The following is a 24,490-nucleotide window of genomic DNA, read 5'->3' on the forward strand; positions in this document are numbered from 1 at the left end:
AACTTGACAAACAGCATAATTCACCGCCTCCCTCAGCACGAAGAATTTATGACAGGTAAACAAGGGGTGGAAACTCTGTACATCTAGGTGTATAAATCTTTACTTAATACACATCGCTTTCAGGAGCTGTGGACGCAAACCGTAGAAATGGCTAGCAGAGGACCCGTCAAAGATCTTCAGGCTGATTCATTGTGCCCCCTCTGCAGCTGTTACTTTAATGATCCTGTGACCACAGAGTGCGGGCACAGTTATTGCAGGGTGTGCCTGGTCGCCCACAGTGGAGGGAAGGAGCACACAGGGCAGCTGATGTGCCCCAGTTGCGGGCGAATGATGGGATGGAGAGCGGTGACCACTGATGTTCGGCTTGGGGTCACCACACGCATTGCCCAAAGGCTCAACTTCCAGGCTGTGCCACCCAGGAGGCGAAAGTTAGGAAGGGTATGTTTCTTTTCTATTAAAACTCTGTGGGGTTGATTACTAGAGGCAAATTGGCTGTTGAATTTGCAAGGGAACTCAGACTTCGCAACGGAATTTCGCCCAGAGCTAAGTGAATGAGGTGAAGCTCTGCTAACTTTCATCATCCAATCATGTACAAGCAAATATGCTGTTTTTTATTTATTTCTATTTTTTTCTTCCACGTGATTGGATATTTTTTGAAAAACTTTACCACATTCACTACACTCTGGGGCAAATTCTCTTGCAAAGTGCAACTTTCCTTGCAAGGCGAACAGCCTGCTCGCCTTTAGGAAATCAGCCCTGGTTTGTTTCATAAATACAAAGCGTGTTACTACATAGTGTCCCATTATCAGACAATTGCAGATTATTCCTTTGAGGCAGATTAGCAGGATACAGTTACCTGCCATTATTGTCTTTTAAGTGGCTCTACATATAGAAGCCTTGAAGGTTATTAGTGTAATCCAACGTTCTATTCTAGTTTTTTTTCAAAGTTGCAAAGCAATCAAAGGCACCAGGAGATGGGTTGGAAATCAACCTGATTGAACGGGGCAGAAAATATTGAGACATTTACGGTAATTTTTCCCTTTTCTATTCCATTTCAGTTCAATATTTTGATAAACTATATTCAAGCTGTCAAGTTATTGTCCAGTTTCTCCATCACAATCAACCAAACTTTGGTGGTCGATCAATTGTTCAGTTTCTAGCAATCACATTTTCAATCTTGGTAGCCCAGAAGTGCTTAAAATTGACTTAAAGTTGGCAGATGTATGGCCAGGTTAACCACTTTAGGTCCATCCTATAGCAGTTTTACTGCTATAGGGCGGCATCTGTGTTCCAGATCACCTATATATACTTAAGCCAACACGTCCAGTTAAGGGGCTCGTATGCATGCTGCCGGCAGCTTGCTTCCTCTGTGATTACACACAGGGTGCCCGATGTCCTCTGGTGCTCGCCGATCGTTAGGCAGAGAGACAGAACTGCGATCTGCCTTTGTAAATAAGGCAGATCGCTGTCCTGACAGGAGGGAAGGGACGGAGTTTGTGTCCCTGCTAAGCAGGGAATAAATTCCATCTCTTCCTCTAGTAAAAGCACCCCACATAGTATAGTAAAACACTGGCTAGGCACGCCGTTAACCCTTTGATGGCCCCTGATGTTAACCCCTTCCCAGCCAGTGTCATTAGTACAGTGACAGTGTATATTTTCAGCACTGATCACTGGTCACTAAAATTGTCAGTTAGTGTCAGAATGTCCGCTGCAATATCGCAGTCCCATTATAAGTCGCTGATTGCACAATTACTAGTAAAAAAAAAATCAATATACACTTATTGTGATTTGTTTTGTTTACCAAAAATATTGGCCTAAATTTATGAAAAAAAATTAGATTTTATACATTTTTTTTATTGGATATGTTTTATAGCAGAAAGTAAAACATATTTTTTTTTCTAAATTGTCAGTCTTGTTTATAGTACAGAAAATAAAAACCACAGAGGTGATGTCACAAATGCCACCAAAAGAAAGCTCTATTTGTGGGATAAAAATAGGACATCAAGTGGGTTGCATGACCGCACAATTGTCAGTTAAAATAACATAGGGCCGTATCGCTTCCAGAAGTCAAGTTGTTATGACAGCAAGATATACTGATAATAAACTCCCCCAAATTTGTATATGTATAGAAGCATAAGTGTTGTAACCCATAGCAACCAACCAGAATTTTCTTTACTAAAGCCAGACCACAATAACATGGGTCCTGATTGGTTGCTATAGGTTGCTGGACTTTGCCCCTTGCACTGTTTCAGTGTACAATATTGTGTGATTCAACCCATGAGTTTCTACCGAAAAATGAATATCTTTACCAAAATCTTAACGGCATTATTTACCTTTACCAAAAAACGGTCTATGTACATAAGGGCGCATGTAGATAAAAGCAAACTGTGCAGCTTTGACCAAAGTTAAAGTGGTAGTAAAATTAAGGAGAAAAAAAAAATCAACCTGCAAGTTAGGAGCATATTGTGCTAGTAAGCATTGCATACTAGCACATTGTGAAAGTCTTGCCTTGAAACTAAGCCCTCCAGCGGCATGCTGTCACTGCTGACAGGGCTTCCATATTCACCCGGTCTTCCTTCCAGGTTCATGGGCTCTGGTCCTTTGAATGGCCAAATAGCGATGGTGTCAATCCCGCGTGCATGGTCATGGGAGTGACGCCATCGTGGCTTCGCCATTCCCGGCCACGTCACAACGGTCTGAAGGAACGGAACAGGTATGCCATTTCTTCAGGGCACATGTACCGGTGACACACAAAAGAGTGAATATCTCCTAGACGGTCACCGTTTAGAAGATATTAATTTTACCTACATGTAAGCTTTATTATAAGCTTACCTGTATGTAAAAATAACAAAGCGCACTTACTACCGCTTTAAACAATGCCTTTGCTATAGGTGTAAGGCTATTTATGTAGCTCCTGAATCCTGAGTGAAAAACTCATCCCATCCTGCCTTGTTGCTTTGACGTTGCTAAGAGAATCCTAGCTTTTGCTGTTCACCTTCGCCATCACAGGAGCGATCTCTGAATTGCTGAACAGTAAGAGCTAGAAGTCTCTTGGCAACGTCCTAGCAACAAGGCAAAATGGTAAGATTTTCAATCAGGCTGCACAGATTGTTTCTATTTACATGCACCTCTTATCTGAATAGAAGTTTTTTTGGTAAAGGTGAACTACCTCTTTAAATCATGCAGATCCTGTGTATAGAAAGGTAATTGTATTCAATCTTTCAGTCTGTACATGTGCCAGTGCTGAAGTATTAGAGATATCTGCTTTGATATCAAGCAGCTGGGTTGGGAGGTGTGAGCGCTACACTGGCCCCTAGATATGGTTCACAAGGGAGCACTACCAAGGGCTGTGAAACAATGTGGGTGGTTGGCAGTCACCCAGATCACCCATATCCTTCAGATCTGGTGATAGATATTCTGTCGATCCTGCTGCCAAGAAATAGAAGTTTCGGGTAGCCACATTTTTATGTTTTTATTCTTATTTCCTGCATTATAGCTCTCCCCCTTCCCTATTCCCTAAGCATGAGTTCCTTCTCCTCCAAATGCAAATCCGCCTCCTACTGAGAACCCTTCCCAGCACAAAATTCCCCCCAGCTCAAATCCTCTCAATCCCCATATGCCCCCAGCACAAATCCACTCCCCCCCCCAAAAAAAAATTCAAATTCCTAGTACAAATCCTCTACCCCTCAAATTTCCCCTCTGAGCACAAAGCCTCTCCCCACTCCAAATCCCCCCTCCCAGCACAAATTCTCCTCGATTCCCCATTCTAACACAAATTCCCCTACAATTTCCCCTTATAGCACAAATACCACCAATCATCCCTGCTAGCACAACCCCCCCCCCCCCCCAAATAAATAAATTAAATACCACTTCAACACAAATGCCCTCCTCCCCTTACCATGTTACCTTTTCTAGAACAAATCCCCCAAAATTCACCCTCCTAGCACAAATTTTCTTCCCCTATCCCCCCTCCCAACACAAAGCCCCTCAAATCACCATTCCTGGTACACCTCCCCAAATTTCCCCTCCTAGAACAATTCAGCCCCTTCTACCCCCAAATTCCCTCTCCCAACACAAATACCCTCCCACCAACTTCCTTGTGGTGCCCTCCACCTCACATGATACCACAGTGCCCAGGGCAGCCACCCTCCCTGCCCACTCCTTGTCCCAGGCCCTGTGTTGGATATTAAAGAGGAAGTAAAGACACTTTAAAAAAAATAAATAAATGCAACCTGCAAGGCAAAGGCATAATGAGCTAGTATGCATAGAATACTAGCTCATGATGAATAATTTACCTGAGAACGAAGCCCCCAAAGCGGTCCTCCTCCTTTATCTTCACCGCTGCCATGTATGTATCTTTTTTTTGGTCTAAAAATCCAGAGATTATAGCTGACCCACCTCTCCAGTACCTTCTCAGCCAATAGAAACATGTCTGTGTATACTGTGTGATTGTATACTATTTGTGTATACTGTGTGGCCCCATAATGTCTGATTGCCTGGGGGCCCCAAAATATCCTATTGCCCGGGGGCCCCATGAGTTGTCAGTCCACCTCTGGATACATGGCATATATATACACATACATATATATATATATATATATTTTTACTTTTTTGCTATAATAAATATCCCCAAAAAATATATAAAAAAAAATTATTTCTCAGTTTAGGCCGATATGTATTCTTCTACATATTTTTGGTAAAAAAGAAACACAATAAGCATATATTGATTGGTTTGCGTAAAAGTTATAGCGGCTACAAAATAGGGGATACATTTATGGCATTTTTATTATTATTATTTTTTTTATTAATAATGGTGGCCATCTGTGATTTTTATTGGCGGACACATCGAACACTTTTGACACTATTTTGGGACTATTGCCATTTATACAGTGATCAGTGGCTATAAAAATGCAGTGATTACTATGTAAATGACACTCTACAGGGCTCAGTGAGGGGAGATCTGCGAGCTGATTGGAGGGAAGGGACACGACACCCTTCTCACAGCAACTGAGCTGAGGCTGTCAATCAGCTGGAGATCCCTCCCTTGTCACCTTTTCTTTCTTGGTATCAGGAAAACTTGTCAGTGACTCCTGCTGATAGCAGAAGAAGGAAGCATCAAACAGGAATGACACGTAGGGGGTTATTTACTAAAGGCAAATCCACTTTGCACTGCAAGTGCAGTCGCTGTAGATCCGAGGGGGACATGCAAGTAAAATAAAAACAGCATTTTAGCTTGCACATGATTGGGTGATAAAATCATCAGAGCTTCCCCTCAGATTTACAGCGACTGCACTTTCAAGTGTATTTGTAGTGCAAAGTGGATTTTCCTTTCGTAAATAACCCCCATAGTGCTCCTAGCTGAGACAAGTACACACTATACACACTGCTTTGTTTATATTTCATGTCAGAGGTAGTTCATGCCTAGCCAGTCTCCAGACCTTAATCCTATAATCCTATATAAAATTTACGGAGGGAGCTGAAAGTTTGAGTTTCCTTGTGAAAGCCAAGAAACCAAAGAATGCACCAAAATGCCTCCTGAGATGTGTGCAAACCTGGTACCCAGTTACAAGTAACGTCCTATCTCTGTGCTTTACCAACATGGATTTCTCAACCAAGTACTAAGTCATGTTTTGCTTGGCGAGCAAATGTTTATTTTACTCACTGAACTGCAACTGAATTTATAACACTTGTATCATGTGTTTTTTCTGTATTTTTGGTTTATATTCTGTCTCTATCATTTAAAATACACCTATGATAAAAATCATAGACCCTTCATTTCTTTGTAAGTGGGCAAACTTACAAAATCTGCAGGGGTCTAAATATTTTTTTAACCCCCACTGTATGCATGTAGGATTCAGTCTATTAACAGATTACGGCATTGGCATACAGTACACCTTTGTATGGCTCATACTCGGCTCTATATCTGTATTCTGTCTCTCACATTTAAAAAAAAAGCTTGTATTAAAATACAGCTTACTATACTGAATGAAGAAAACATGTCAAGGTAAATTGCTACATTTTTATAGGGTCTAAAAAGCTTGAAGTAGTAATCAATTGCTTTGATCTATTGCTATGACGAACACTTTACATCAGCATTCAGAGAACCGTCTAGGCAAGAAATTGTATGTTAGAGAACACCATATGCTAATATATTAGATATACACATGTAACGTCATGTAGTATATGTCACTCAGCGTGCAAACATACGGATCTCTGGGTTGCATCAGAAAACATTTGCTTTTGAGCTGAAGCCGCCCAGGGCACTAGATGTTCTTTAGATTAGTACTTGAGCTCCTTATAATCATGTTCCCTTCTATGCTAGTTGTATTTTGTAAAGGGGAAATAGGAAGACCATAGTATGAAAGCAAAAATATTGAATACAATTGTGCTAAAATTACGTATCCATTGACTTTTATAGGGATACAATAGTGTTGCGTGAGTGTAAGAGAACAAAAATTGTAATAATAGCCCCTCCAAGTCATATAATTGCCAGACCAGACTAAAAGCAGGACTAAATCCCATAAAGAAAACCTTCAAAGAGCTATATTTTTTGCAAAAGAGACATGCACCTCTTGCAATTCCTTATAGAACAAGAAACTGGTGCGCACAGAATCTGGTGCAGCTGTGCATAGTAACCAATCTGCTTCTCGGTTTTATTTTATTATGTCAAAGTTTAATTAAACAAGCTGTGGTTAGAAGCTGATTGGTTACTATGCACAGCTGCACCAGATTCTAGTATGCTCCAGATTTTAGTAAATCCCCCCACTGTGTATTTTACGGCCCGGCTCATTGTCAGTATTCCGGGAATAAACTTTAGGTCCTGGGACACTTGTGCATAGGTGTCACATTATCAGTGTCCTTCCAATGGCTGGAAAGAGTCACCATTGAACGCCAGAAAAAAATGCAACACTGTCATCAGGGGGCTGGCGGGCTTTTACGGATTCCTACAGCCACCTTCCCCCCCCCCCAATGATGGGAAAAAAAGGGCAATTCTGTACATTGTACAAGATGTGCTGCAAGAATTGCAGCTGAGAAGTGGACAGCACTAGAGTTTAATGGCCTTGTAAATATATTTATTCTTCATAATTAGAGGGACATTAATAATAAAATATCATGGGGAGTTTTGATATGGGATGGTAACGTTATTCTTTAACAAAATGCGACTCCTGAATGGCCTTTAATCCACAGATCGTCTTATATCACCTTTAATCCACAGATTAAAGGTAATACACAGATACTGTTCCCTTGTTCTTTATGGTACTTTCACACTGAAGCGTGGGGGTGTTGGCGGTAAAGCACCGCTAGATTTAGCAGCGCTTTACCATTGTGTTAGAGGCATTTTTTGCTCACTAGCGGGGCTTATATCGCCCGCAAAGCGGCGCTGCCCATTGATTTCAATGGGCAGGGGCACTTTAGGAGTGGTGTATACACCGCTCCTAAAGCGGCTCAAAGATGCTGCTTGCAGGACTTTTTTCTTAACCTTCCTGCACTTTACAGGTGCTTTGCAGGCGCTATTTTAAGATCCCTTTCACACTGAGTCGCTTTTCAATCGCTTTCACGCTAAAAAAAAGCATCGGAAAAGCTCATGAAAACCTATTTTCCTTAAAATCAATGAATGCTTTCACACTGGGGCAGTGTGCTGGCACGGTGGTGAAAAAGCATCCCTCTCCATTGAAATGAATGAAAAGCGCTTCAAAAGCACCTGAAAAGCTCTTCAAAAGTTCTGAGTGTTTAAGGCTACTTTCACACTGATGCGCTTTATAGGTGCTACAGCGCTAATAATAGCACCTGTAAAGAGCCTCTCCTGTGTGTCCAGTGTGAAAGCCTGAGGGCTTTCACACTGGAGCGGTGTGCCTGCAGGACGGTCAAAAAAGTCCTGCAAGCCGCATCTTTGCAGCTCTATAGGAGCGGTGTATTCACCGCTCCTAAAGCGCCCCTTTCCATTGAAAATAATAGAGCAGCGCTGCAAACCCGCTGGCAAAGCGCCGCTGCAGTGGCACTTTGCGGGCAGTTTTAGCACTTTTTGGGCACTAGTGGGGGTTAAAACTGCCCCGCTAATGGCCGAAAAGAGCCGCTAAAACGTCAGTAAAGCGGCGCTAAATATAGCGCCGCTTTACCGCGGGCACCCACCCGCCCCAGTGTGAAAGTAGCCTTACTGGCAGTTTACAAGCACCTCAGTGTAAAAGGGGCCTTACTGGAGCATGTCTGTGTGCACAAGGAAACATGTTTGAGGCTGGGTTCATACCTATGTGAATTGGATGTGATTTTCTCTGCATTCAATTCGCATGACTGGAGATTATGACTGACTCTCTATGAAGCCTGTTCACATATCTCCGTTGCGGCTGCGTAGCAACTTTCACAAGAACTCTGAGGACAAACCCTGCGGACCACAACCACTATTCTGAAATGCTTGTTTGTCCCAGAAGTATTAGTGGATCACCAAATCATATTTTCTGGAAGACAGAGAAGTATTGAAAGCCATATTTCTCCCAGCACAGTTCCTTTACACATCATTAAGTACAAAATACTCTATATATTTATTTACAACCATTACAAGTATTTTTAATTGCTGAAAGACCATAATTACTTGATATCTACCTGCAATAAAGCATCCTGCCACAGAACAGTACATTTACAACAAAGGGTTAATACGACCACACACGATGCAGAAAACCAAAGTGAGAACAAAGGCGATTCCACAAAGCTTACACTTACTAATGTGGAGTCAGCTGTGAGTAAAAGGAACTGACTTGTGCAGGAATCCGAGACACAGGGCCAGTACAAAGAATAAGACCTCTCATGTTTTAGGCCCCCTGCACCCTCTGCTGGTTGTTTTACCTCTATGCATGCCCTCGTGGGACCAAATTTAAACATTAGTCTGCTTATATTTTGTCTTCTCTGGATCCTCTTTTCCTCCCTAATCAACATGCTAATTACATCATTAAATAAAACATTTTTCATCTAAATATAACACCTTGTTTTAGACCCAAGAACATCACTGGATCTCTGTGTTTTTCCATGCATGGATCTGTATATAAATGAAAAAAAAAAATTGAGTGCGCTATACACAGAGTTGATATGAGATATGATAAACTAATTCCCAATTCATATATAAAATAAATAGAAAACATTTATTAAATCAATATAAATACCACAAAGTGCTCTTATGCTATGTTTTTTGTTCTAAAAGTTCACATAAAGTTTATTTTTAGCACAAAAAAAACAAAACACAGCATAAGAGTACTCTGGTATTTTTATTGATTTAATGAATGTATTTATTTTATATATGAATTGGAAATTAGTTTATCATATTTAATATTCATTCAGTGTATACTGCATTAAATTTTATTATATATAAATATAAGAAACCAAAACAAATAAGTTCAGAAAATAAGTTATGTGTAATCAAATGGAATGACGCAGGGAAAATACCTCCTGCATGGATAAACAATTCTCATGCATTGCTCAGGTATGATTTTGGCCCATTCTTTCACTCATGCCACGTACACAGGATCGTTTTTTCCGTCGGAATAAACTCTGACAGTTTTTCAGACGGAGTTCCGCTGAAACTGTCTTGCCTACACACGATCACACCAAAGTCCAACTGTCTAGAACGCGGTGACGTACAACACGCACAACGGGACTAGAAAAAGGAAGCTCAATAGCCAAAAGCTGCCCATGCGTTGTTTTTGGTCTGTCGGAATAGCATACAGACTAACGGTTTTCCTGATAGGAATTGATTCAATCGGAAAGATTTAAAACATGTTCTATTTCTAGGTCCGTCAGAATTGTCAAAAAAAAGTCAGATGAAGCCCACACATGATCGGAATATCAGATGAAATGATTTCGTCTGACTTTTTCTGCCGGAAAGTCCGACAGTGTGTACATGGCATTAGTCTTCAAATCTTGAAGGTATTCAGTGAGCCTCTTCTATGAACTCTGATCTTTAGCACTTTCAATAGATTTTCTATTGGATCCATTGGATTTTCTTTGAAAACAATTGAGAGTTTCCTTGGCTTTGTGTTTGGGATCATTGGGTTTCATTTACTGAAACTAGAGTGCAAAATTTAGTGCAGCTCTGCATAGAAACCAATCAGCTTCCATGTTTTATTAATTAATTGATTAATTCATTGATCAAGCTGAAGTTTGAAGATGATCGGCTACCATACACAGCTGCACAAGATTCAGAGCGCTCCAGTTTTAGTAAATCTACCCTTCTGTCTTGCTGAAATGTTCACCCTCGTTTCATCTTTATCATTCCGGTAGATGGCAGCAGGGGCAGACTGACAACTCATGGGGCTCCCGGGCAATAGAAGATTATGGGGCCCCCAGACAATCAGAGATTATGGGGCCACACAGTATACACAAACACACACAGACACAGTATACAATCACACACGTTTCTATTGGCTGAGAAGGTACTGGAGAGGTGGGGCAGCTATAATCTCTGGATTTTTAGACCAAAAGGATGTCAGTAAGGGCCGGTTCACACTGCGGGCGATGCGAGGCGACACGACTTGCCTCGCCGCGATCTGACAAGTCACCCTCGTTCTGTACAATGGAACCGTTCTGAGAGGAGCGACTCGAGTCGTTCCGACTCAGAAAAAAGGTTCCTGTACTACTTTTGGGCGACCTCGGGGCGACTTGCATTGACTTCTATACAGAAGTCATTTGCAAATCGCCGCTGAGGTCGCGGCAGGTCACGGCGAGGCAAGTCGGTGTCGCCTCGCATCGCCCCCAGTGTGAACCGGCCCTAAGGGACATTTCAGAGACAGATGTAAAAAAAAAAACATAATTTTTTACATACTGTCCCTGGTTTTACTGAGGCTGGCAACCCTGATGGGGCCCCCTAGTGGCATGGGTTCCTCGGGCAGTGCCCGAGTGGCCCAATGGTCAGTCCGCCCCTGGATGGCAATAGATTTTTATCAAGAATGTCTTGGTACATTTTTACATTCATCCTTCCTTCAGTGATATGAATTTTACCAGTACCGTATGGTGAAAAACAGCCCCACACCATGATGTTCCCACCTCCAGACTTCACTGTTGGTATGGGGTGTTTTTGGGGTGATGTGCATTGCCATTTAACCTCAAAATTTTGTTCTCATTGGCCCAGACTATATTCTCCCAGTATTTCACAGACTTGTCTAAATGTTGTGCAGCAATCTTTAAATAAGCTTCAATGGGCTTTTTCTTCAGCAGTGGAGTCTTGCATGGTGAGCGTGCTTACAGGACATGGCGGTTGAGTGCATTACTTGTTTTCTTTTAAATAATTGTACCTGCTAATTCCAGGTCTTTCTGAAGCTCTCCACAAGTGGTCCTTGGCTCTTGGATAACTCTTCTGATAAATCTTTTCAATCCTCTGTCAGAAATCTTGCGAGGGGCACCTGGTCGTGGCCGGTTTAGAGTGAAATTATGTTCTTTCCACTTTCAGATTATGGCCCAACAGCGATCACTGGAACATTTAGAAGTTTAGAAATCCTTCTGTAACCAATACCATCTGTATGTTTTGCAACAATAAGGTTGCAGCAATCTTGCGAGAGCTCTTTGCTTTTACTCATCATGAGATGTTACTTGTGTGACACTTTGGTAATGCAAAACCTTTTTATAGGCCATCAGTTGAGACTGAACCAGCTGATATTAGTTTGTACTGACAATTGCTTTCTAATTACTGTTAGATTTCAGCTGGTGCCTTGGCTTTCCATGCCTTTTTGCATCTCCATTTCTTCATGTGTTCAATATTATTTTCCTGTGTCATTCAATTATATTACACATAACTTAATTTCTGAACTTATTTGTTTTGGTTTCTTTGTATGTATGGATTGCATGGGTTGTTACCCACATGTGGGGAATATTTAATGTCAATAGCACCTTTAGAAATATATTTACATAGAAAATGATGTCCGTTACTTATTTTACCCGCTGTGTGTATATATATATATATATATATATATATATTGTATAATTATTATTATTTATTGTCAAAAAGCAAATACAGCTGTCTCCATGTATATATACGTACACGTGTGTACCATAATTGTTATTTCTTCTTCATGACATCCCTAAGCATCACTACAAAAACATTGCTCATACACCTACTCAGTATGACCGGAATCTACATCAAATTATATGCAGATGAGACTCCCCACATCATCACAGTGCATAGCAAAATTAATTGAATTGGGGTCATGGAAAACCTTATTTACTCACCAAAAAATGTGAATAAACATTCAGAAAAAACATAGCATTATATTTTTTATGTACTTTATTTATTTTTTAAATATACAATGCTGTGAAAAAGTATTTGCCCCCTTTCTGATTTTTTATTTTATTGCATATTTGTCACACTTAAATGAACTCAGATCATCAAACAAATTTTATTATTACACAAAGATAACTTGAGTAAATACAAAATGCAGTTTTTAAATAATGGTTTCATTTATTAAGGCAAAAAAGCTGTCCAAACCTGCCTGGCTTTATATGAAAAGGTAATTGCCCCCTAAACCTAATAACTGGTTGTGCCACCCTTGGCAGCAACAACTAAAACCAAGCATTTGCGATAACTGTCAATGAGTCTTTCACATTGCTGTGGAGCAATGTTGGCCCACTCTTCTTTGCAGAATTGTTTTAATTCAGCCACATTGGATGGTTTTCCAGCATGAACGGTCTGTCTAAGGTCATGATACAGCATCTCAATTGGATTTAAGTTCGGGCTTTGACTAGGCCACTCCAAAACCTAAATTGCGCTTTGTTTGAACCATTTGGAGGTGGACTTGCTGTTGTTTTTCGGATAATTGTCCTGCTGCATAACCCTAGTACACTTGAGCTTGAGGTCACAAACTGATGGCTGGACATTCTCCTTTAGGATTTTCTGGTAGAGCTCAGAATTCATGGTTCCATCAATTATGGTAAGTCATCCAGGTCCTGAAGCTGCAAAGCAGCCCCAGACCATCACACTATCACCGCCATGTCTGACTGTTGGTATGATGTTCTTGTTATGAAAGGCTGTATTCGTTTTATGCCAGATGTAACGGGATGCACACCTTCCAAAAAGGAAAATTTTTGTCTCATCAGTCCACAGAATATTTGCCTAAAAGTCTTGGGGATAATCAAGATATTTTTTGGTAAATGTGAGATGAGCCTTTGTGTTCTTTTTGGTCAGCAGTGGCTTTGGCCTTGGAACTCTCCCATAGATGCCATTTTTGCCCAGTCTCTTTCTTATTGTTGAATCATGAACACTGATCTTACCCGAGGCAAGTGAGTTCTGAAGTTCTTTAGATGTTGTTCTGGGTTCTTTTTCTGACCTCCTGGATGAGTCGTTGTCACGCTCTTGGAGTAATTTTTGTAGGCTGGCCACTCCTGGGAAGGTTCACCACTGTTCCAAGTTATCTGAATTTGTGGATAATGGCTCTTCCTGTGGTTCACTGAAGTTCTAAAGCCTTAGAAACGGCTTTGAAACCCTTCCTAGACCGATATGTGTACATTACTTTGCTTCTAATCTGTTCTTGATTTTTTTTAGATTGTAGCATGATGTGTGGCTTTTTGTAATCTGTTATCGTGCTTTACTTTGTCAGACAGCTTCTGTTTATTTGTTTTCTTGATTCAACAGGTCTGGCAGTAATCAGGCCTGGGTGTGGCAAGTTAAATTTAACTCAGCTTTCCAAAAAATGATGGTTAATCACAGTTCATTCATGATTCAGCATTGGAGGGTTCAATTACTTTTCACATAGGGCCAGGCAGGTTTGAACAGCTTTTTTCACTTAATAAATTAATTAATAATTTAAAAACTGCATCTTGGATTTACTCAGGTTATCTTTGTGTAATATTAAAATTTGTTTGATGATCTGAATCACTTAAGTGTAAGAAATGTGCAAAAAATAAATAAAAAATCAGGATGGGGAAAAACTTTTTCACAACACTGTATAAAAAACAAATGCTTTATCAGGGTACAAACTACCCTGTACACATAATTACACCACAACAATACGATGCAATCACTGAATAAATTACATTCACTGAGCGGTATGAAGCCTAACAAGCAAAATTTTCCCAGTGCCATCACATATTGCAGTATCAATATTCCCATTGCGTACATTCCTGGAGTAAGCTAAGGGATAGAGGGGGCTGCAGCAACAGCCAGCTGGAGAATGGAAACCATACAGATCAATGTACATATTTACCAGTAGGCCATGGATCTTAAAATAATGCCCAGAGGTTTTATTCAATTTGATCAAATCGCAGCAAAAGTGTGCAATCTTTCAGGGCTATGGAGGAACCCTTCATCAGACATGCCTGACGAAGGTGTCCTGTGTGACCCTGAAATGTTGCACTCTCACACTGCGATGCCATTACTTTGAATAAACCTTTGCATATTATTTTAAGATCCATGATGCGCGGGCAAATATGTACATTGACCACTTCACCAAAACACAGCAAAACACAGCACCAGTGAAGGTCCTCCTGAATGGTACGGGGAGACTACCACTTCCTCCCTAAATTCCCCCTTCCCCCCACATAACACACACACATTTTCCTTGCTTCCAATGCAATTGACACATAGCAAACACACCATCTAGTCAAATGAAATCTTGTACACACTTCAACCAAGACCAAAGCGCCTTCTAAAGTTTTCTCATTGTGTTTATCTACACAATATCTGTTTCTTCAATGTCAACATTCCAAATGACATAGATTCTGGTATAATTACACTTGGACCAGCTGTGCCGTGTCCATATTTGTACTTAATTATATAACGTACATGGAAATATCTTAAATAAGGATTTTTTTTTTTTTATTCACAAAGTCAATCTGTTCTTGATTGAACAATAAAAAGGAAAATGTCGCTACAAACCAGGACACTGCAAAATAGAGACTGGAAACATTTTAAGTCCACTAACTCACTGTGAAGAGGTGTAGATCAAGTACCCATAATTTCTAACAAAACAATGCCAAGGGAAAGAACCTAGCAAAAGCAGTAGTTCAAATGATCCAAATAGTTGGACTTAAAGTATAATGCTTTATTAGGACATGATGCAGCAACTAAACAATTTATACAGCATACACAAATGAGCCAATTGGAAAAGACCTCTATCCAACATCCATGGGTGCTCAACCTGTGGTCCTCCAGCTGTTGCAGAACTACGAGTCCCATCATGCCTCTGCCTTTGCGAGTCATACTTGTACCTGTCAGCCTTGCAATGCCTCATGGGACTTGTAGCTCCGCAACAGCTGGAGGATCACAGGTTTAGCACACCTGATGGTAATGACAATGTTTTTTAGTTATTGTAGGGTGCTGTAAATATCTAAAACTGGATAGAAAGAATTCTTTGAAGCATTGGTAATCTGCCTGAAATGAATTAACTCTGCCCAACCATGTGGTAAGGACATACCTTTTGCCTAAAATGTTATTTAACACTAAAAGATGTGCACTGAAAAAAATAAAAATGATTGCTATGGGCATTGATACATGAAACTAGTTAAAATAAGACTTTTTATAGGTAGCAACTGTGCCAAGAGCATCTCTCGGGAAGGGTTCAGATCCTCTACCAGAACTCTATTACTGTCTGTGTGTCTCTATGGGGGAGATGTTTGCAATGATGATACTGTTGAAAGGGTAGGTAGTGAGAGGAAAATTTTCCAGTGGGGATCAGAGACACTAACAAAAACACCAGAGTTCGGCTTAATTGGGGCATTGCTCTTTCTCTAATTTTTAAACAGCACTGGAAACATGAAAGCTTAGATCTGATTGGTTGTATTGGGAACCAGCCCTTGAATATTAGCAAAATGAAAGTTCAAATGTGATTGCTTGATTCCACGTGCAGTTAACTGAGATTGAGAAATAAAAACCAAATGTAAGAAAAGAGTTCCTATAGCATTTATACAGATTTTGGATACCAGCTATTAGTCTAGCGCAGTTCAGAAAAAAAAAAGATCACACCTGATTGGTTGATGTAGCACTGACCCCCGAAGGAGCTGCTGGTTTTATTTTATTTACTGTTACCTTCTTGACCTCGTATGCGTCTAGGGGTTTCCCGAGGTAGATGGCCCAAAGAATTGCAGAAACTGACACTAGATCCTCTTTTTGGGATTTTTATTTAAAAGATAACACAGTCTCTTAATGAAGGGTAGAGGGTTAGGAAGGAAGTTCAGGTACTTTTTTGGAACTACAGAAATAGGAAGTTTCTCACAATAGAAATTCAGAGAATTACTGTTTCACAACTGGATTCTCACAGCTACCTGATAGACCTTCTCTCACTAGGCCTAGCAGCCGATAGAGTGTTTAAGTAGAACAAAGTCTCTGCCACAGACTTGGATGTAGAACACTTGAACAAAGTCTCTGCCACAGACTTGAATGTAACTGAGGAATGTAGGTACATTTGGAGAGCTATCATATGGTACCAGTATCTTGCAGCCGGTCCGGTGATACCGTATGAGTGTAGATCCATTTAGTGTCCTTCAACTGAGCCTCCGGGCTCCTTTGGAGGAGCAGCCTTGTGCATAGCCTCCTCCCGAAGAGTCCTCCCCTGGGTTGGTTCCAAGAAAGGATGGCACTCAATACGCCTAGCTAAACCGCATTCTCACACTTCCCCAGTGGTGACAGCGACACCTGTGGCCAAGGAGAACCCAGTGCAATCCAGCTAGACTGGTACTGAAACCACAATTTGGCATAATTAACCCCAAAACCCAACTGTGGTTTTAGGAATATTAAATTGAAAAAAAACATATAGCACGTGCTCGTCAGGAGGCAGCGCTACATTGCTATGAGCAATACAAACATTTTATTTTACTTTTAATATATTTGCCATGTGCATTGTTTAGACAGCTGGGTGGGGGTATATTCAACTGTAGCCAATAAAATGTGTTGTATGCCAATGATACCTGTACATACTTAATTGCCAACAGGAAGTGAGAACAACGAGGTAGCTGGACCTAAATTATGACTGCCTTGATTGTTTTGGTTAAATGAAATGGGCAGTCTGACAATTTACCTTCTTCCCTGTGCGCTCCTCTGCATAGTTGCCATAGAATCAGTTCCAGATTTGAAAGATTTGTCACTGTAAAATTGTGGTCTTGAAAAGTCCCAGGTTTGCAAAACTGGCCGATGATTTAAAAAAAAGCTGTTTTTCACAAGCTAAATTCAATTATCTCTAGTAGTGGCAGCTTCCATAAACTCGGTACTGCTTTTTTATACTGCTACCACTTGACAGCTATGAGATTTATATAAGCTGTCTGGCTAACAGGGCATGCTGGGAGGTATAGTTCCATAGATTGCAAAAAAAAACTTGCTAAAGGGAATCTATCATAGCTCCCAACTGTCCCTGATTAGGAGGGACTGTCCCTGATTTGTCCCTCTGTCCTCCTCCTGTGTCCCTCATTTTGGTCTGATCTATATAGTTGTATATAAAATGCACTATTTATCTTTCAAAAAGTGTTTTCCAGAGCTAAACCTTTCATTCAGTTTCTAAATTTCTTTCTTTTTACATTTCAAAAGCCAATATAAAAGGAATAGTAATGGTAAAAAAAAAAAGAACATTGTGGGTTTGACTGATCTTCCCATTTTGTAAGTCTCCTTTTAAGGGGGTATGTCTTATGCCTACATACTTTTGTAATAGGTGTCCCTTGTTCTCTTCTCAAGAAGTTGGGAGGTATGATCAGGGCTGGACTTACTATTGGACTTGACTGGGCTCAAGCCCATGAGCCCCGCCAAGATACATAGCCGAGTGTGCTCGGCTCCGCTCACAGTCATGCCCAGTCCCGCGGTATGATGGACATAACACAGGGACTGGGTGTGACTGTGAGCTGAGCCAAGTACACTCAGCTACTCTCGGCTCCGTTCGGGACTGTGAGAGGACCCGAGAGCCACTATAACGACATATTCGGCGACCCATAGCAGTTTGCTACAGAAGTGACATTCCGATGCCAACATCTTGGTAAACCCCACACTTGTCCACAGTAAGGATACACTAAGAAGGGGTAAGGCGGACATGTTGTTACACCCACCGGAGTTTTGCATTTTAGGTCGTATTTATAACATTAAAGTTAGTATATAGTGAAATACAGGCTTTTAAAATTCAACATCTGTCAGATTAGCAAACCTGAGAGATGAGCAAGGTTGCCGCTGCTTTTAAAATTCAAGATCTAAGCAGTAAAACAGAGTTGTAAGTCCTGTATTTCACTATATAAACTGACTTTACTGTTATAAATACGTGTAAAATGCAAGACTCTGGTGGGTGTAACAACATGTCCGCTTTACCCCTTCTTAGCGTATCCTTACTGTGGATGAGTGTGGGGTGTACCAAGATGGGGGAGATGGAACGTCACTTCCGTAGCAAACTATGATGGGTCGCCGAATATATGTCATTACCCCGCCGAGATGACCTGAGAGCCGCCAAGATACACAGAACTCTATATCTCGGTGGCGACATTTTTAAACTGCAATGACAAGGTTGCAAATGACACTGGACAAGGCTGCAGATGGACACTGATAAGGCTGCATTGATGGGCATTTAAATGTAAGTATTTTTCCTTAAACTGCCTTCCTAAAATTTTTATTCCTTAACCACTTTCAGACGGAACCATTTTGCTGGCTTAAGACCAGACCACTTTTTGCAATTCGGCACTGCGTCGCTTTAACTGACAATTGCACGGTTGTGCGAAGTGGCTCCCAAACAAAATTGACGTCCTTTTTTCCCACAAATAGAGCTTTCTTTTGGTGGTATTTGCTCACCTCCGCGGTTTTTATTTTTTGCACTATAAACAAAAATAGAGCAACAATTTTGAAAAAAACACATTATTTTTTACTTTTTGCTATAATAAATATCCTCCAAAAATATATAAAAAAAAAAGTTTTTTTCCTCAGTTTAGGCCGATACGTATTCTTCTACATATTTTTGGTAAAAACAATCGCAATAAGCGATTGGTTTGCGCAAAAGTTATAGCATCTACAAAATAGGGGATAGTTTTATGGCATATTTATTATTTTTTTTTACTAGTAATGGCGGCGATCAGCAATTTTTATTGTCACTGCGACAATATGGCGGACACATCAGACATTTTTGGGACCATTGTCATTTATACAGCAATCAGTGCTATACAAATGCACCGATTCCTGTGTAAATGAGTGTAATGCCGGGTACACACGTGGCCGTCTATCCGACGGACTTAGTCTGGCGGACTTCCCGCCAGACTGTCCGTCGGACTTTCCGAACGGGCTACTTGCCCACACACGGCACTTTTTCAGTGGACTAATACGGCGTACTAAGTCCGCCGTACTATCCGCCCTACTTTTGAAATGAACGGACTCGCCCACGCACGCGGAGGAAAGTCCGCTCATTTCGAGCGCGTCTGCAGGTAGGCGGGGCCCGCGAGGGAGACTTCGCTGGCCCCACCGCCTGGTATGGACTTAAAGCTGAACCCCAATGCCGAAAAAAATCGGCGTGGGGGTCCCCCCAGGTCCACATCAGACCCTTGTCCGAGCACGCTACCCGGCCGGCCAGAAAAGGGGGGGACGAGCGTTTGCCCCTTCCTTTGGAAAGGGGATTTTATACTTGATGTTAAAATTATAGTTCAAGCTTAAATGGCTGAAATATATATATATATATATATTAGGGCTGTTACTGATTAAAATTTTCGTGTTCGATTAATCTTTTTTTTTTAATCAATTAATCAACTAATTTTGATTTATTATAAGTTAACGCACATACAGATCCAACTACTTTTAGCTGATCTCCTTGCATTGCAACTCTGCATTAGTCAGTGGTAAATGTGGTATACACTATATTATTATTATTATTATACAGGTTTTATATAGCGCCAACAGTTTTCTCAGCGCTTTACAACATGATATATATATATATACAATCACCCGACACAATCCATGACTTAACTTCACAGTTCACACAAATACGTTTTATATTCAAATTGTAGCACTGACGTAAGTCATTTTTTTTCCACAGTAGCGTGACAATCCCTCCACCTCCGGTATAACTAATCACTCTCACCTTATGGCATGGACCCCTGTGCAAACACGGGGTCATGCAAGCGGGTATCAAAAGGGTTAACGCAGACCATAAACTTCTCTCACGTCTCCTTAGATCTCAGCAAGGATGCCAGGTCATGGGTAGAAGGAAAAGATCTAAGTGCTCACTGCTTAACCACTTTCAGACCGGACCAATTTGCTGGTCAAAGACCAGACCACTTTTTGCGATTCGGCACTGCGTCGCTTTAACTGACAATTGCGCGGTCGTGCGACGTAGCTCCCAAACAAAATTGACGTCCTTTTTTTCCCACAAATAGAGCTTTCTTTTGGTGGTATTTGATCACCCCTGCGGTTTTTATTTTTTGCGCTATAAACAAAAATAGAGCGACAATTTTGAAAAAAACGCATTATTTTTTACTTTTTGTTATAATAAATATCCCCCAAAAATATATAAAAAAACATTTTTTTCCCTCAGTTTAGGCCGATACGTATTCTTCTACATATTTTTGGTAAAAAAAATCGCAATAAGCGATTATTGATTGGTTTGCGCAAAAGTTATAGCGTTTACAAAATAGGGATAGTTTTATAGCATTTTTATTAATAATTTTTTATTATTTTTTTTTTACTAGTAATGGCAGCGATCTGCAATTTTTATTGTGACTGCGACATTGTGGGGGACCCATCGGACATTTTTGACACATTTTTGGGACCATTGTCATTTATACAGTAATCACTGCTATATAAATGCAGTGATTCCTGTGTAAATGACACTGGCAGTGAAAGGGTTAACCAGTGGGTGGCAGTGTAGGGGTTAAGTGTTCCTAGGGGTGTGTTACTAACTGTGGGGGGGTTGGGCTTTCATTTAGTGTACACTGATCTCTGCTCCAATCACATGGAGCAGAGATCAGCGTCACTAGTTGCTAGGCAGAATGGAAAAATGTTGTTTACACAGCATTTCCTCCATTCGGCCGCTCCGTGAGACGATCGCGGGGATGCCCGCGGCGATCGAGTCCGCGGGTCCCGCGACCGGACTCACGGGGGTCCGCAGGGCGGCATCGAATATTGGACGTACCTGTACGCCAATATGCCTGCCCGTGCCATTCTGTCGACGTACATCGTCGTGCGCTGGTCGGGAAGTGGTTAAGTATAAGATTACATTTTTGTGTTCAAAGACAAACTACTCACATAAAGATGGTAAAAACACAGCATGTAAAGCCGACAATCATGCTAGTTCTGTAGGGAAAGCAGCGAGTGACGCCATGCATAGCTCCTCCCCGTATCTTTAATTTCCACAGCCCTAATATTATATATATATATATATGTATATATATATATATATATATATATATATCATGAGCCACCCCCATCAAATAATTCTCTGCAGCTATTACCTTTTGTACCACCACCCCCTCCCTTTAGAATAGAAGCTCTACAAGCAGGGCCCTCCTGTACCTTTTGTATTGAACTGTACTGTAATTGTGTTGTCCCCCCTATACAATGTAAATCGATGCATAAACTGTTGGCACTATATAAATCGTGAACAATAATATATATATAGATATAGATATAGATATATATATATATATAGATATATATATATCTATATCTATATCTATATATAGATATAGATATAGATATAGATATATAGATCTATAGATCTAGATCTAGATCTAGATATATAAAGTTATATAAGAAGATGTTAAATATATGCTATGTTTATTGATTATTTATAAATTTATTGAAATTGATATAAAATTGATTTAATATTTATACCTATAAATAAAGGGCCACAGCCAATTTAATCCACAGGCATTGCCTGAAGTGTTTTTATTATTTAATGGAATGTTTTATTTAAATAGTATTGTTAAGACGTTCTGACCACAATCCCATTATCCTAACACACGTGGAATAGCATTTTTTATTGATTCGCACCACAACTGTTGGCTATACAGTCATTGAAACTATGGGGGTAGATTGCTGGTGATCCTTTAGTTTTAAGCAAATTGAATGTTCAATTAAAAAGCTGATTGGAAACATTCAAAACTGCCATGTGTATGGCCAACATAAATACTAAGTCAATGAAATTAAGAGAAGAACTGTCTCAGATAGTACGTTGCCTATAGCTACCGTTAGAATCACCCCTTGTTAAAGCTAAATATGGACCGATAGTCTAGTAACTATGGTATTGACTATAAAGGATTGTATGTTTATGAGACCCTGTGTGCTGGTGGGTGCTTGTGGTTACTGCTCTGCTATACTCAATGCACTCAGTTATGCACACCTAAAATAGTAGATAAGCTCCAATACTATAGCAGTGATGACAATCAGGACCAGAGTTAGCCATTCTGATTTCTAGGCCAACTGTCTTATACTGCCCCCATGGTAAGCTAGTTGACCTGCGAACCTTGGTATCCCACAAATGCCAAGACATGCCAAGACTAGGAGTGGAGAGGCCAAAAGAGAAAGCTTGCCCACTTGGCTTCCATGCAACCAAACCTGATGACTAGACAAGTAAAAAACCAAAGCCTATTAATAAAGGACTTTCAGGAGTCATCAACCTTCAAAAAGACTCAGAATGTTGTTTCCATAAATTACTCTTTTATAAATAAGTTTATAATGCCATATACAATTCTCTGTCTAAATCACATGTTCCCAATTATGGTACAGAGGCAGGGTTCATACAAACAGATTTTGCACCCATATAGACTACCATTTACCAAAGTACTACTAGAAGAATAAGGCAAGTAAATGGTCACCCTTATATTCTATGAGTTTGTTTATAGATGTACAAACCTAGAATGGGTGATCTGTAAGTAAAGTATACACTGTATTGCCAATACAAATGCCCAAACTGTGCATGGTCAACAGCAATGAGGACTGGGCCTGGACCTGTAGGATGTGTTATTAACAGCGTTAAGAAAGAAGGGTACCTGTGTGCCGCTCCTGGCAGCTCTTTTTGTGAAAAAAACCAAACATATATTATACCTCAGCTGAGCTTAGCAAGCTTTGGTTACATATTACAATACAATACAATATCAACAATGTAGATGTCAGCGATTCTGCTTTAGATGCCAGTGCTGTTTTAGCCCTGCTATGGAATGGCTTCCGGAGCATTATTGAGAAACCGAGAAATTAGTCAGTGGCTCATCATGCTGCATTATACAGGGTGATCTGTAAGTAAAAACATAAGAAACTACACATCCTACATTGTACTCATCGTAATCATAACTATTTTATTTTCCTAGGAGATCCAAATACCTGAAGATGATGTCTGAAGAAGATGGCAACCCTTGGTTATATTGTCTCGATGTCCGTTCTGATCTGAAAAGCTTCCTGTCTTGGATGATGGACAGATCGTTGTTCAATGTGTGCCTATTTATGTCTATATAGTATATTTATGTGAATTTTACTGGGCCTTTTATATTAAATGTGTCTAAAGTTGTTTAGTAACCATTTTGTATATAGATGATGATGAGTGTTGGTACACTGTTAATAAATATATATGTTGATTTGTAAAAATGAGTCCTGTTGGCTTTTCTCACCCCTGTCCCTTTTTTGCCTGCCTCAAGTACATGGGTGTCAAAACAGTCTTTGTTGTTCCAGAAAAAAAAAAGTGGCCAAAAATCAACCTGCCAAAGAAGTGACTGCAAACTCTTTTTTAATAACAAATAGGTTTATATTTACCTGCTCTTGTTGCACATAATGGCCCTAAGCTTCCTCTTCTCGGGTCCCCTGCAGGTGCTACTGGGTTCTACTCTTCTTGCTGTGTCACCATAGGAGGCCACTTCCTATTGTAGCACATCTGTGTACTCTACAGACACAGACAGATCGGCTTGGCCCCGCCCCCTCGTCAAATTATTGGCAAGCCTGTGAGAGCGGGGAGAAGGGACAAGAGTGGCTACAGGTGGGCACAGCACTGAATCGAGCAGGGGCTTGGGTAAGTATGGGGAGGGGGGGTGGGAACTGGCATACTGCTACCTAAACATTTTTTACCTTAATTTATTTATATCTTAATGCAAGGATTACAATAAGGTAAACATGTTTAGGCTTTAGAACCACTATAATAAAGCTTACCTATCAGTCTACAGAAGTGTGTTGTACCCACAAATTCTTTCAAAATGGCACTATGACAATGGGAACACTCATTTTAATCTCTTGTAATACAGTCTCTCCAATGGGGACAGGTAAACACACATTTTAGTAGAGCAAGGAAGAGTAAGAACTTCTGACATTTTTATTGCAGTCTGTGCATTTCTGTTTTGTTAGGTGATCCAGGGACAGGAAGTGAGGAGAAATCCCCCTAATGGATACTTATCTAAAACCAAAAATTGTATTTCTTCCTTGAGTATAGAGTAGGGAATGTCCAAACCCCCTGTTCTTTGTTCCTTGCCATATGTGTCCCATTGAGGATTTTTTTTCCTCTCCTACAATAGAAAGTGGGAGAAATTCTCTCCAAATTTAAGGAAATAACCTCTCAGGCAGTTGGATTTTGGATTTCCAATTACTTTTAGTTTC

General features: G+C 40.4%; 1 long non-coding RNA gene across 1 annotated transcript; it reads left to right on the forward strand.

Annotated features, from left to right (window-relative positions):
* LOC143980069 (uncharacterized) lies at positions 1 to 23,494 on the forward strand. The gene is made up of 2 exons (XR_013274218.1): positions 1 to 438; positions 23,221 to 23,494. It is a non-coding gene; the product is annotated as an uncharacterized LOC143980069 (long non-coding RNA).
* The last annotated feature ends 996 nt before the right edge of the window (positions 23,495 to 24,490 follow it).

This window comes from Lithobates pipiens, unplaced genomic scaffold (assembly GCF_037356315.1).
Source record: "Lithobates pipiens isolate NorthernLeopardFrog02 unplaced genomic scaffold, aLitPip1_a1.2 Scaffold_1, whole genome shotgun sequence".
Taxonomy (NCBI): domain Eukaryota; kingdom Metazoa; phylum Chordata; class Amphibia; order Anura; family Ranidae; genus Lithobates; species Lithobates pipiens.